We start from the raw sequence: 13558 nt of genomic DNA on the forward strand, positions 1-13558 counted from the left end.
TAAAAAAGTCCTTTGTTCTTTGCCCATTTATCTCTCCCTCCCTCCATCTTAACACTTGGAAATCACTAATATTTTACTCTATGGTTTTGCCTTTTTCAGAATGTCACATGTTGGAATCATTCAGTATACAGCCTTTCAGATTTGCTTCTTTCACTTAATGCATATATAAGGTTCCTTCATATCTTTCCATGACTTGATAGCTCATGTCTTTTTAGTACTACATAATATTCCAGTTCATCCATTCACCTACTGAAGGACACCTTGGTTGCTTCCAAGTTTTGGCGATTACGAATAAAGCTGCCATAAATATCTGTGTACACAGTTTTGTGGATGTAGGTTTTCAACACATTTGGGTAAGTACCAAAGAGTGAGATTGCTGGTGAGAGTATGTATAGTTTTGTAAGAAACTTCCAAACTGTGTTCTAAAGTAGCTGGACTATCTTGCATTCCCACCAACAGTGAATGAGAGTTTCTCTTTGCTCCACATCTTCACCAACATTTGCCCTTGTCAGTATTCCTGGATTTCAACCACTTTAATAGATATAGTGGGATCACATTGTTATTCTAATTTGAATTTCCCTGATAACATATGATGTGGAACATCTTTTCATATGTTTATTTGCCAACAGTGTTATTTTCTTTGCTAAAGTGTCTGCTTAGGTGTTTTGCCTATTTTTAAAGATAAAGTAGTTAGTGTTCTTATTGTTGACTTTGAAGAATTCTTTGTATATTAAAAAAAATTAAATATTTTATTTATTTATTTGACAGAGAGACAGTGAGAGAGGGAACACAAGCCAGGGGCGGAGGAGAGGGAGAAGCAGACTCCTTGCAGAGCAGGGAGCCCCATGCAGGACTCGAACCTAGGACCCTGGAATCATGACCTGAGCCGAAGGCAGATGCTTAACAACTGAGCCACCCACGCACCCTCTTTGTATATTTTGGATAAGTTATTTATCAGATTTTTTAAATAAGTATTTTCTCCCTGTCTGTGGTCTATGTCTCCTCATTCTCTTAACATTATCTTCCACCGAGCAGAATTTTTTAACTTTAAAGGTTTCAAGCTATCAGGGGCACCTGTCTGGCTCAGTTGGTAGAGCGTGAGACTCAAACAAAAAAACAAAACACACACACACACACACACACACACACACACACACACCTTAAAAGACTAAACAAACAAAAAAACGACCCAAGAAAAACAAAGTCACACTTATCAACTATTTCTTTCATGAATCATGCCTTTGGTGTTGTATCTCAAAAGCCACCATTGAGCCCAAGATCATCTAGATTTTCTCTTATGTTGTAGGAGTTTTATAGTTTTGCAATCCACAGGGAGGGCTATGATCCATTTTGAGTTACTTTTTGTCTGTGTCTATATTCATTTTCTTTTGCCTTGTGCATGTCCACTTGTCCCAATGCCATTTGTTGGAAAGACAGTTTTGTTTTTTTTTTTTCCTCTCTTACATTGCATTCACTTCTTTGTTAAAGATCCATGGACTATATTTATGTAGGTCTAAATCTAAGCTTTGTTCTATATGTTCTGTTCCATCCATTTATTTGTTTATTCTTTTACTAATACCACACTGCCTTGATTACTCAGCTATATAGTAAGTTTTGAATTCAGATGGCTTCAGTCCTCTGAGTTTGTCACTCTCCTTCAGTACTGTGTTAGGTCTTCTGAACATTTTGCCTCTCCAAATAAACTTTAGAATCAATTTGTCAATATCCAAAAAATAACTGAGATGTTGATTGGAATTGCATTGAATTTATGGATCAAGTTGGGAAGAACTGGCATCTTTACAATATTGAGACTTCTGCTCATAAACATGGAATATCTTAGTATTTTTAAAATTTCTTTCATTGCAGTTTTGTAATTTTCCTACATATATCTTGTATTTATTTTGTTAGACACTCACCTTTGTATTTCTTTTTCGGGGGGGTGTTAACATAGATGGTATTGTGTTTCTAATTTCAGATTCATTTGTTCATTGCTGGTATAAGAAAGCAATTGACTTTTGTAGATTCACCTGGTATCCTGAAATCTTGATGTATCACAAATTAGTTGTGATAAGAGTTTTTTTTTTTGACAGTTAATTCAGATATTCTACACAATCAAGTGACCTATGAAAAGACAAGTTTAAATTTCTTTCTTCCCAACCTGTCTACTGATGTGTTTTTATGTAGTCATTCAAATAGTAACAGAGAGGGATAGTTTATATCAATTTTTTAGACTTTCTGAGGTTTCAGAGATTATCTTGATCTAATATACTAACACCTTCCTTATAAAAATGTTGATTGACTGAGTTCACCACTAAACTTACAACTCATTGCTTTAAATTTTTTTTAAAGATTTTATTTATTTACTTGACAGAGAATGCAAGTAGGTGGAGAGCAGGCAGAGAGAGAAGGGGAAGCAGGCTCCCTGCTGAGCAGAGAGCCCCAGTGTGGGGCTTGATCCCAGGACGGGGCTTGATCCCAGGACCCTGGGATCATGACCTGAGCTGAAGGCAGAGGCTTTAACCCACTGAGCCACCCAGGCACCCCACATTGCTTTAAATTTGATCAAACTTTTCATGGCTTAGAAGAGGAAAATGTGTATGCTTCAGAGTATAACAAGACATTAAATGAGAAGTTTCATCTAATGTTGCAAGGTATGTTAAATTTCTTCCAAGAAGAAGTGCCATACTATGGGCAAAATTTTAAAAGGAATGATTGAGAACCATATACTATCCTTTGAATCTGCACAGAAATAAGAGATAAAGAGCCCAGTGTTTAGGATTAGTGAGGTTTCTTTAGTGAGAATTGCTGTTGGAGGGGGATGGGTGACGAGATACTTCTTTAACTCTCAAATCAACTGAGACTTGCTTCATCAGGACCAACTGAAGAACTTGGTAAGTGTTGGTCCTTAATGGTAAGAAAAACAAAGTGACTGGAGTCTATCCTCCACCCAAATATTCTAAGCTAAGAGTCTGTGGCTTTCATATAAAGAACAACAAGGAGTGAACTGAGGATCACGTTTAGGAAATTACTCCCAGTGAAGGTGGGAGAAAGTAGGACAAAGATGCATTTGTCTCCTACGATCCATTCATATATGGGTTACATCAAAGGACGTGAGCCTAAGGCTACTTTAATTCTTGCTTAAAGTAACACTTTGTAGGCGTTGGGAATCTGGTAGTGTCTGTATTGAATGAGTATCTAGAGAACTGAGGACTCACAGTGGCTGAGGGCAGAGTGGCAGCTAGAAGAAAACAATGTATCATGCACATCACAGGAGGTAAATTAGTGAAGCCCAGCCACATAATCAACAAAACTGTTGAAAGAGTCCATCAGATTGTATTTACAATCTCCACCAGACCCAAAGAATAGACACTCATGGTAGTTATCAGTCAGGTTATAATTGTCTGCTCCCATTGTCCTGCTGCCTGCCTCCCCCTGGCTTATTCCAGTAAGTGTTAGAGACACAACTAGTGAGAGAGAGGGAAAAGGGAAAAAAAGAGGAGGACACATGCTTAGTTTCTCTCCAAAAGGAGGTAGCTAAGCTATAGTCAGCCTAAGAAGGAAATGCATGTCCAGTCTAGTCCAGGATTTAAATTCTTTTCTAGAGATTGAGATTTTTAAGTACTCAGTTGTGACTAAGTGGCTGGAACGATATACAACTTTGTATTAATCTCTTTTACCTGAAGGCAGAGGAGGTATCTACAACTCTCCATCACCAAGCAGGTTTAAAAGGGACAATGGAAAAGGAAAATAAGCTTCTCTTATGGTTACATTCTATGAGTCATGCATGTTTAACATGTTGACCCATGGATAAGACTTTATGCACCCTTATGTGAAGAATAACGTATGGTAGTTATGGGAGCAAAAATAAAAGTCTGTAGTGAGTTGTTTCTAACTGTGGTCTCTGGGTGTTCAAGGTTCATAACCATTACCCTGTAATGTTGGACAGGCTCCTCAGAATAGCCAGAGCAGATGTTCACTAAGCCAATTCGAGATCTAGTATTCTCACACTTTGGTTATTGTGCATGAGTCAGTAGCTAAGGGGTGCCTGGATGGCTCAGTCTGTTAAGATCAGGTTATGATCTCAGGGTCTTGGGATGGAGCCCTGGACTCTACTTGAGATTTCTTTTCTCTTTCTCTTCCCTTCACCTTGCTTGTGCACGTGCACACACACACACACACACCCCACACACACACCCCCACACACAGTCTTTCTCTCTCTCTCTCAAAATAAATAAATCTTAAAAAAAAAAAAAGAGTCAATAGCTAATCTTACTAAATATGAAGATTCCCAGGCTCCATCCAAGAGATTCTAATATATAAGGTTTGGATTGGCCACTGTTAATCGGCACCCCAAGTCATTATGATGTAGGTGGTCTGGAACTTCTCGTTGGGAAACATTGTCTTAGGACAGAGTTCTCAAACTTTACTAGGCGTATGAATCTCCCTGGTAATTGTACTAAAATGTATTGTGATTCATGGGCCTGAAATACCTGAGATTCTGTGTTTTCACTCCTAGGGGATGGTTATGCTGGTGATTTACCCTACCTTTACTAACAGTGGTTTGGACATTGTTTCTCAGACTTGAATTTTAAGAATCACAAATAGTGCCTATCCATTCAAAATATAGATTTCAGTCTGTAATCTACTGACGCACAGTCTTTAGGTGAGGACTGTAGGAAGAGAGGAAGAATATTCTCAAATTTTAGCTGAAGCTGGGAAGCAATCCCAATGCCCTTAGGCTATATCTAGTAGGAGATGTCAGAGACTGCCTAAGACAGAATGAACAAAGGAGTTGTTCCTCTGTTCTTCCTGATCACTAGGCCCCAAAGAATAAGAAAAATTCAAGCCCACTAGTTTCCATTCCATGGTCTGTAGTCCTGGGCCATAGAAGACAATTTTGAGTATCTTCCTGAATGACTTGATACATAAGCTTGGCTTCCCACAACCCTATACCAGGGATTTTTGAATTTGACTGTACAAGAGATCCTTCTGAGGGCTTAAAAAATACCAATATTTAGTCCTCAGACTCTAGAGATTCTAGTTTAATTGGCCTAGGTATTGAGGTTCTGATTTAACTAGCCTCTGTACTGGAGATCCTTAGAAGCTCCCCAGATAATTCCAGTGCACGGTGAAAGTTGAGAATCTATGCTTTCAATGATATGGTCTGAAAAATCCTGCCTAAAAAAATTACATTCAGTATTTTGTAACTATGGCTAACACCCTGTGCTTATAGTCATTTGAGGTCAGTTTATTGTTTCCAAAACAATATGGCCCAGAATTCTCACTTGCACAATTTTACCCCTTACAGTGCTGGCAAGGGTCAGTCAATGAACTAAGCCAACAGCCACTGGCAGAAAGCTTGATGCTGTTTTTGTGTTATTGTAGCAACGATCACTATGAATTTTGCTGCATCTTGCACTCCTTTACTACATAGTCTCTGTTCTTACAAATGGTCTATAGGTAGTACTTTATCACTTCTACAAGAATTTGAAGACACTGTTGCCCCAGATTCCTTAATTGATTTCTCTTTCAAGCTCTCGTCCTACAGAGCTAACTGACTAGATAAAAACCAAGAATGTTAGAGGCCGGTACTAAAACTCAGCGTAACTGTACATAAAACAAGAACTTCCTCATCTAGACCTCTTCCAGAGTCTTGCCTTCATTATAGACAGGGCTCTCCTTCCAGTTTTGTAATCCAGAATCTAGACTTACCCTTGAAAGCCACTATGTCTCGCCATTATCTCCCACATCTAGTTCTTTACCAGAGCCATTTGACTTGACTGCCTGGCATCTCCAAAATGCACTCATTTTCTTTGCGTTCTCCATCATCACCACCACTCCCCTTCCAGGGTGTGGTCATCTTTCTTCTCTCCAACCACCCTAAAGGGTCTACTCAAATTAATCCCCTCTTGTTTCTTTCCCTTCTGTTTGCCCTTTTTACGCAATATTCTTTTAGAGCCCCCAGTCTTTAAGGATAAGAATAAGTCTATTTTTCTGAAAGGAAGGACGGCGGAGCCTTCATAAACCTTGATCCTCTCTGCCTCTTCAGCATCATCTGTGGTTCCTTTATCACTTCTCTGTTGCAGCCACACTGGTCATCACACTTAAGTGTTCTCTCCTGCAACAGAACAGGGAATATGCAATCCCTTTGCATGGAACACCATTCCTTCTCCTCATTTAATTCACTTCTACTCAGCCTCTAATTTTCCAGTTAATCACTTTCTCAGGAAAGCCTCCCCACTCTGACACTATTGGCTAAATTACCACAGTTATTAGAGCACCAAGAATCACCAGTTTGGGTGTACTTATCACATACTTATCACAGTTGCAACCTGTCACTTATTTAGGATCATTTGATTAATGCTTATGTCCCCCAGGAGACTGCACGTTCCAGGAAAAAAGAAGGCATGTCTTTTTTTTTTTTTGCTTCATGTTAAATTTCCTGCCTAGCACAGTGGCTGGCCCATAGTAGGTACAAAATTAAAAAAAAAAATGAAAGAATGAATGGAAGAAGGAAAGCTGGATGTAATAGGAAAAAAAAATACTATGGAAAGAGATCATCTGTTATTTTTAAAACATTTTTAAACAAAGGATCTCTTTTTCCAAGTGAAGCCTTACGTGGAGCCTGACCACATGATTCAGATAGATCCAGAGCTGGACTCTGACTAAACTGAGAGTGAGGGCCCCAGAGACTGGCACAAGGCTTCCTAAACCCTTTACCAGCCTATAGTGTACAATAGGCCTCTCCCCTCAAAAACCTCGGGCTCCGTGTGTCACTGTTTGCCAAACACTGGTTTGGATTAAGGTATGCATTTAACCATGGAGGAAGCCGAGTGTGAGTGGTTGGGGGATTTTGCTCATGGAACCAGGTAGGTTTGAACCCAGCTTTTTCCTCCCTCAGATTGCTCTGTGGATCATGGAGCACATATTTCATGCTGATGTCTTCCCTACATGTTTTACGCTCTTGTCTCTGAAAAGTTTTTTGAATTCTTAAACGTCTAAAAATCCATGCGTTTGTATGCACTGTTTCCTCAGAATGCACATTTGCCACTTTTTTGGGTGCCCCATGCATCTTGGAAATAGTCTATTTATATATTAAGACCCCCATCAAGCACTATCCTTTTCCGTCTTCTCCAAATGCCCAAAGGACATTGTTTCATCATCCTCATTACTCCTGAAGCATGCTAAGACCTCTGTAGGATGGGCAGAAGTCTAAGGTGGGCCCCCAAGAACCCAGCCTCCTGGGACATACATCTTATATAATCTGTGAGGCTATAAATATGACGGCTTTTCCTCCTGTGATTAGGTTGTAGTCCAATTAAACTTTGAGAAAGGGATATTAATCAGGATGGAGGTGGGGTGGACCTGACCTATCACATGAGTCTTTTAAATCTGAGTCTAGAGGTCAGAGACGGAGGAAGTCAGAGATACTTGGCATGAAAACATTCAGCACGCAGGGAATTCTGAAGATGAAGCCCAGTTATAAGAATCATGGAGTTTTGTCATAGTGATAAAATACTTGAATAGGAATTTGAATCTGAAATAAACCCACTGGAAAAGAATTTATTTAAAGGTTTTCAGCAGGAACGTCTGGATGGCCCAGTGAGTTAAGCTTCTGTCTTCAGCTCAGTTCATGATCCCAGAGTCCTGGGATCCAACTCCATTTCGGGCTCTCTGCTCAGCAAGGAGCCTGCTTCTCCCTCTCCCCCTGCCTGCCATTCTGCCTGCTTGTGCTCACGCTTTCTCTCTCTCTCTCTCTCTCTCAAATAAATAAATAAACTCTTTTAAAAAATAATAACAATAATTAAAAAAAGATTTTCCCTTCAGGGATGCCTGGGTAGCTCAGTGGGTTAAACATCTGCCTTCAGCTCAGGTCATGACCCCAGGATCCTGGGATTGAGTCCCCAGTTGGGCTCCCTGCTCAGCAGGGAGCCTGCTTTTCCCGCTCTCTCCCCTCTGCCCTTCGCCCCTCCTCTTGCTCTTTAGCTTGCTTGCTCTGCCTCAAATAAAACCTTAAAAAAAAAAAAATTTTCCCTTCAGACAACCCAAGTTTCAGAGAATTTTGAAGTATCTGTTGATTTTTACAGAGGTATTACACTGAATTGTGTTAGAAAAAATAGCAGACAGAAGGGAAGACCAAAGTAAAAATGTAAAATTTTCAAGGGAGAGGAGGAACATACAACTTGTAAAGAGAGGAAAACGTCACTATGTTACATACATGGAGAAAAGATCACAGCTGAAAAGTTATAAAGCATTTTTAAAGATGTTAAGCTGTATTATTTTCAGATGCCTACCATTAATTTTGCTGGCAGATACAGGGAAGAGGAGACCCTCTCTTACCATTCTGGGTTCATTTCTAAATAATAGAAAGAAACACTTTATTTCTAAAGAAACAATGAATATTTTCAGTGTTTAGTATTTACTGTTTAGTTCCTTTGGTAAGCACACAGAGGAATTTTCCATTTCAGAGAGAAAGACACTTTTATTCTTATAAAAAATTATTTATGTATTTGATAGTGAGGCAGCAAGAGAGGGAACACAAGCAGGGGTAGTGGGAGAGGGAGGAGCCGATGTCCCACTGAGCAGGGAGCCTGATGTGCGGCTGGATCCCAGGACCCCAGGATCATGACCGGAGCCAAAGGTAGACGCTTAACTGACTGAGCCACCCAGGAGCCCCAAAAGACACTTTTCTTACACTAAGTTTTCTTTGTGTATTCTTATTTTATTTTATTGAGGAAATAAGCCCCTCTATAATAGGATAGTGTGTTGTGGCCATTGGTTACAGAAAGTTAAATTCTTAATAAAATGATAGATTTTTCTTTAAAGATTTTATTTATTTGACAGACAGAGATCACAAGTAGGCAGAGAGACAGGTAGAGAGAGAGGTGGAGAAAGGCTCCCTGCTGAGCAGAGAGTTCTATTCCAGGCTCCATACCAGGACGCTGGGATCACAACCTGAGCTGAAGGCAGAGGTTTTAAACTACTGAGCCACCCAGGCGCCCCTAAAATGATAGACTTTTAATACATTGCTGAGCACATCCTGACCCCTTTCTAAGGAATGTCATCAGTGCCTCTTCCACCTAATCTTTTTTTTTTTTTTTTTTTAAGAGAGTGTACCTGTGGGCAAGTGTGAGTGAGGGCGGGGTGGGAGGAGGAGTGGGGGCAGAGGGAGATCGTCAGCAGATCCCATGCCCAGCGTGGAGTCTGATTTGGGGCTCAATCTCACAACACTAAGATCATGACCTGAGCTGAAATCAAGAGTGGACCCTTAACCAACTGAGCCACCTAGGACCCCCACATAATCTTTTATTAAGTCTACTTTCAAATGCTTCCTCTTCCTTCAGTATTTTGAGGTCAGTGCTTCCTTCCATGCAAACTACAGGGTCTCCTTTATGTTACCTGTGTATCACCGATCCTCTCCTTCCTTGCTGACCACACACCAACACTGGGAGAAGGCTTTGGGTGTACCCGGGTATAAAAAATGTAATTTTAATGTTCGAAAGGATGGAGTTTGTGTGTGATCATCAGCTTCTGAGTGCTGCTGGTTGCCTCCCCTCTTCTGTTCATCCTGCAGTGCACTTTTCATAATGACAGAGTCTTACTTTAAAAGTCCGTGTTCTGCTTTTTACCCCACAGCATTTAGATATCAGGATTGCCTGGCCAGATTCTTAAAAACTAGAATTGGCAGTTCTGTAAATGTCATTTTCCATTTAGACCAATATATACATTTTTTACATATTTTACTAGAACTGAAATTGGAATGTATCTTAAAGTTGTTGATCTCTTGGGGCTCTTGGGTGGTTCAGTCTATTAGGCATCCCACCCTTGGTTTTGGATTAGGTCATGATCTCGGAATCATGAGACTGAACCCTGTATCTGGCTCCATGCTCATCATGGAGTCTGCTTGAGATTCTCTCCCTCACCCTCCCCATCGGCCCCTCCCCCTGCTTGTGCATGTGCATGCTCTCTCAAACAAATAAAATCTTAAAAAATATCCTTGATATATTTTTAAAATTTTTTGGCCAGCCAACAGGTACATATAGTAACTGATTGCAAATTTTTTTAAAAGATTTTATTTATTTATTTGACAGAGATCACAAGTAGGCAGAGAGGCAGGCAGAGAGAGAGAGAGAGGAGGAAGCAGGCTCCCTGCAGAGCAGAGCGCCCTATGTAGGGCTTGATCCCAGGACCCTGAGATCATGACCTGAGCCGAAGACAGAGGCTTTAACCCACTGAGCCACCCAGGTGCCCCTGATTGCAAATATTAAAAATAGGTCCCATCACCTTCATATAACTTGAGTTATGTGCGTTGTCGGATGACACATTTGACTTTAAAGCCTCTTTAGAATATCTTTGAAAAGATTAAACCATGATTCAGCATTGAAAAAAGTTACTATATATACAGAAAGTCATGGAGATAGAACAGCAGGATGTAAATGTCAGAATAAATATTTGTTGTTGGAGGAATTAACCTCTTACGTTTTTGCAAGGCAATAACCAGGTTTACCATAGAACTCAAGAAAGTAAGAATCTGAAGTTCATGAAGCGGAGTTATATTTTACTACTGCAGAAGGATTACTTGTAAGTAAGAAAGCCCCAGCACCAGAGCACCAGTTACTTGCGAGGAAATCCCAGAGAAGATAATGGAGCATTCTCTTAAGAAAGACACATCCCCAACACACTTGTTGGCCCAAAGCACCATATTGCTTGGGAAAATACAGAAATAGACAATCTGCTATGAAATGTCATTCCACTCTATCTATAAAGATGTCTTGGGAAAGTCTCAACTAATTGATTTTGTTTATATCTTTATTTTCATGTATACATGAGTGATAAAGAATAAATATGTATGTCTAAAGAAGTGTTAAGACTTCTAGCAAGTATACAGTCTTATTTCTTACCAAAGATAAATCGTAGTGTTATAGATAAATCAGAAGTTTCTCCTTAGTGGTGTATAAAATAACTGCATTTTGTAACTAAAGGCATTTTAAAAAGTACTATGAAATATGATAATGAAAGTAGAACAACTGTACAAGATGGAAAATGTATCTTTGAGGGAGCATCCAGCAAAATAGCTAACTGGTAACATCTCAATTAAAATGACAGAGTGCTCTTGTTTGATTTTTAGTTTGGGACAGTGTCAGGGCTTAGGGGAGATGAGAAATACATGGAAAGCAAGAGAATGTACAAGAAAGGCTTCTTAGACTAGTGATAGTCTCCATAACTTCTAATTATGGTTCATTTTAATTAGTTCCTTCCCCCATTTAATATTTGGAGACCCTTCTGGAGGTTTTAAACTGGTCATTCACACTTTCAGAAGTTATCTTTTAAAGTAACTCACACTAAACCTTTGAAGCTATAATCCATGCTGAGAGAATAGTATTCTTAGCAAAAGAGATAAGGAGGGGTGCCTGGGTGGTTCAGTGGGTTAAAGCCTCTGTCTTTGGCTCAGGTCATGATCTTAGGGTCCTGGGATGGAACCCCACATCGGGCTCTTTGCTTGGTGGGGAGACTGTTTCCCCTCTCTCTCTCTGCCTGCCTCTCTGCCTACTTGTAATCTCTGTCTGTCAAACAAATAAATAAAATCTTAAAAGAAAAAGAGGTAATGAATAGGATGTATGGAATTTTGATTAAGTGGCAAATTTTTACAGAGAATGTATGTAATTAAAAGGCACTGGGTAGCTAGGAAAAGAACAGAAGAAGGGAGAATGTCAAGCAAGGGAGTCAGGGAAACACCTACTCATGATCCTGGAGTTAATGTGAGTGGTGATTATCAAGCACGGCCCTCAGTGTCTTTGACATCCCTCTTTACATGATCCGTGACCAAACAAAGGGCCCTGAATCTAGGTGACTTATTACTGCTTCAACCAATCAGGATGGTGGGAGTTGCTTAAATGATATCCAATGCAGGATTATAAAAGGCCCTGGAGCTTCCTTCTGTTTTTATTTTGTTTTGTTTTGTTTAATATTTGGGGTCTGGATGCTGCTTAGAGTACTTAACTCTTGGACCCATCTTTGCATGCTGTAATAAGCCAAACCAAATGAAGAAACCATAGGAGGCACTTCAAGAGATAGTCCCAGCTGAGGTCATCCCAGCCCAGGCTATAGACATGTGAATGAAGCATCTCTAGAAAATTCTAGCCCCCAGCCACTTAGGGCAGCCCCTTGGCTGACTACACGTCTGGAGCCTGAAAATATCATAGATCCAAAGAGAAGTCATCATCTCAGTGCCTAGCACAAAATTCTGATGCGCAGGATCCATGGGCAGTAAAACCCTTGTGGTTTTATGTTACTAATCCTGGGGGATTTTGTTAAACAGCATTAACCAGAACATAGTGGTTTGATGGAATACACTATGAGAGAGAATTCTTCATGGGTTGCTCACTTTTTTCTTATGCTTTGTGAGCAGAGGCACTGGCTACACTAATTTCTGGAACATATATGTTTGTACAGAGAACAGTTTTGGAAGATAAAGTCTCCCTCTGGAGCAAAAGCAACATTTGCTTACAGCTTTGGAGCAAAGGGATGGTGTCTGCCTTTAAAGAAAATGTAGGGATGCCTAGTGCTAATTCTGAAATACTTGGTTCCTTAAACTCAGAGTTCCTTTGGCTTTAAACACAACTCCTCTGATCCCATCATCTTTACTCCATGTCACTTGGAGGCAAAAGGAACTAACACAAATATAATGATGTGCATTATCTTTTCTGTGTCATATGTAATCAAGTTCCTCATCTCTGACCCAACAGACTCATGTCCTCTGCTAGAAGCCATAATATCGTCATAGGCTGGTTGGCAGCTTGCAAGCAGGGTAAAGTTTCAGACTCTTCACAGTTCTTGACAAACACATGAGTTTTACAGATAGATTTGGATTCAAATCCTGTTTTTACAGTCTATTTCTGTGATTTCGGGTATGTAAGCTCTTTGAGGCTCTGCTTCCTCATACGAGAATTAAGAAAAGTAATCATGTACCTAATGGCACCTGGAAGAAATACCTGGCATCTTATAAATATTCATTAAGCGGGGATCTTGTCTAGTTTAGTGATCATTTTCCCTAGGCTTTCCAGAACAATGTCAGATGGGACTGTCTGTTCACCCATGTACCTACCGTTTAATGAGCAATAGGCATTGTCCTCACTTCTGGAAAAAGTCTGTCCTTACTCATAGCTTCAAGGCATACTCATATTATCATATATTGTCTTTTGGCTCAGAAAAGTATTATCACTGTTTCGTAGATCTTCTATTTTCCTAGCATTTATCCTGTGTCAAGGACCACGATCTACTTCTGTTTTCTTTTGATCCTTGCCAGAAACAACCTTGCGAGGCTGACATTGTTAACGTCTTTTTAGAGATGATAGATCAGTAGCTTAGAGAGGTTCCAAGCAGTGAATAAATGCATTCTGCAAATAAACAGAAGAGACTTTTTGGAAGATTAGGAAGTGGCAGCTGTAAAGACCTGAAATGGTCTGGAGGACAAGTAGTTCCAAAGAGACTGATTTCTCAAATGTCTGCATCTAGTAATAGTTACAGTTTTTTTTTTTAAGGCAAATTTTACTTGATT

The sequence above is a fragment of the Lutra lutra genome, chromosome 9 (assembly GCF_902655055.1).
Source record: "Lutra lutra chromosome 9, mLutLut1.2, whole genome shotgun sequence".
Classification (NCBI taxonomy): Eukaryota; Metazoa; Chordata; class Mammalia; order Carnivora; family Mustelidae; genus Lutra; species Lutra lutra.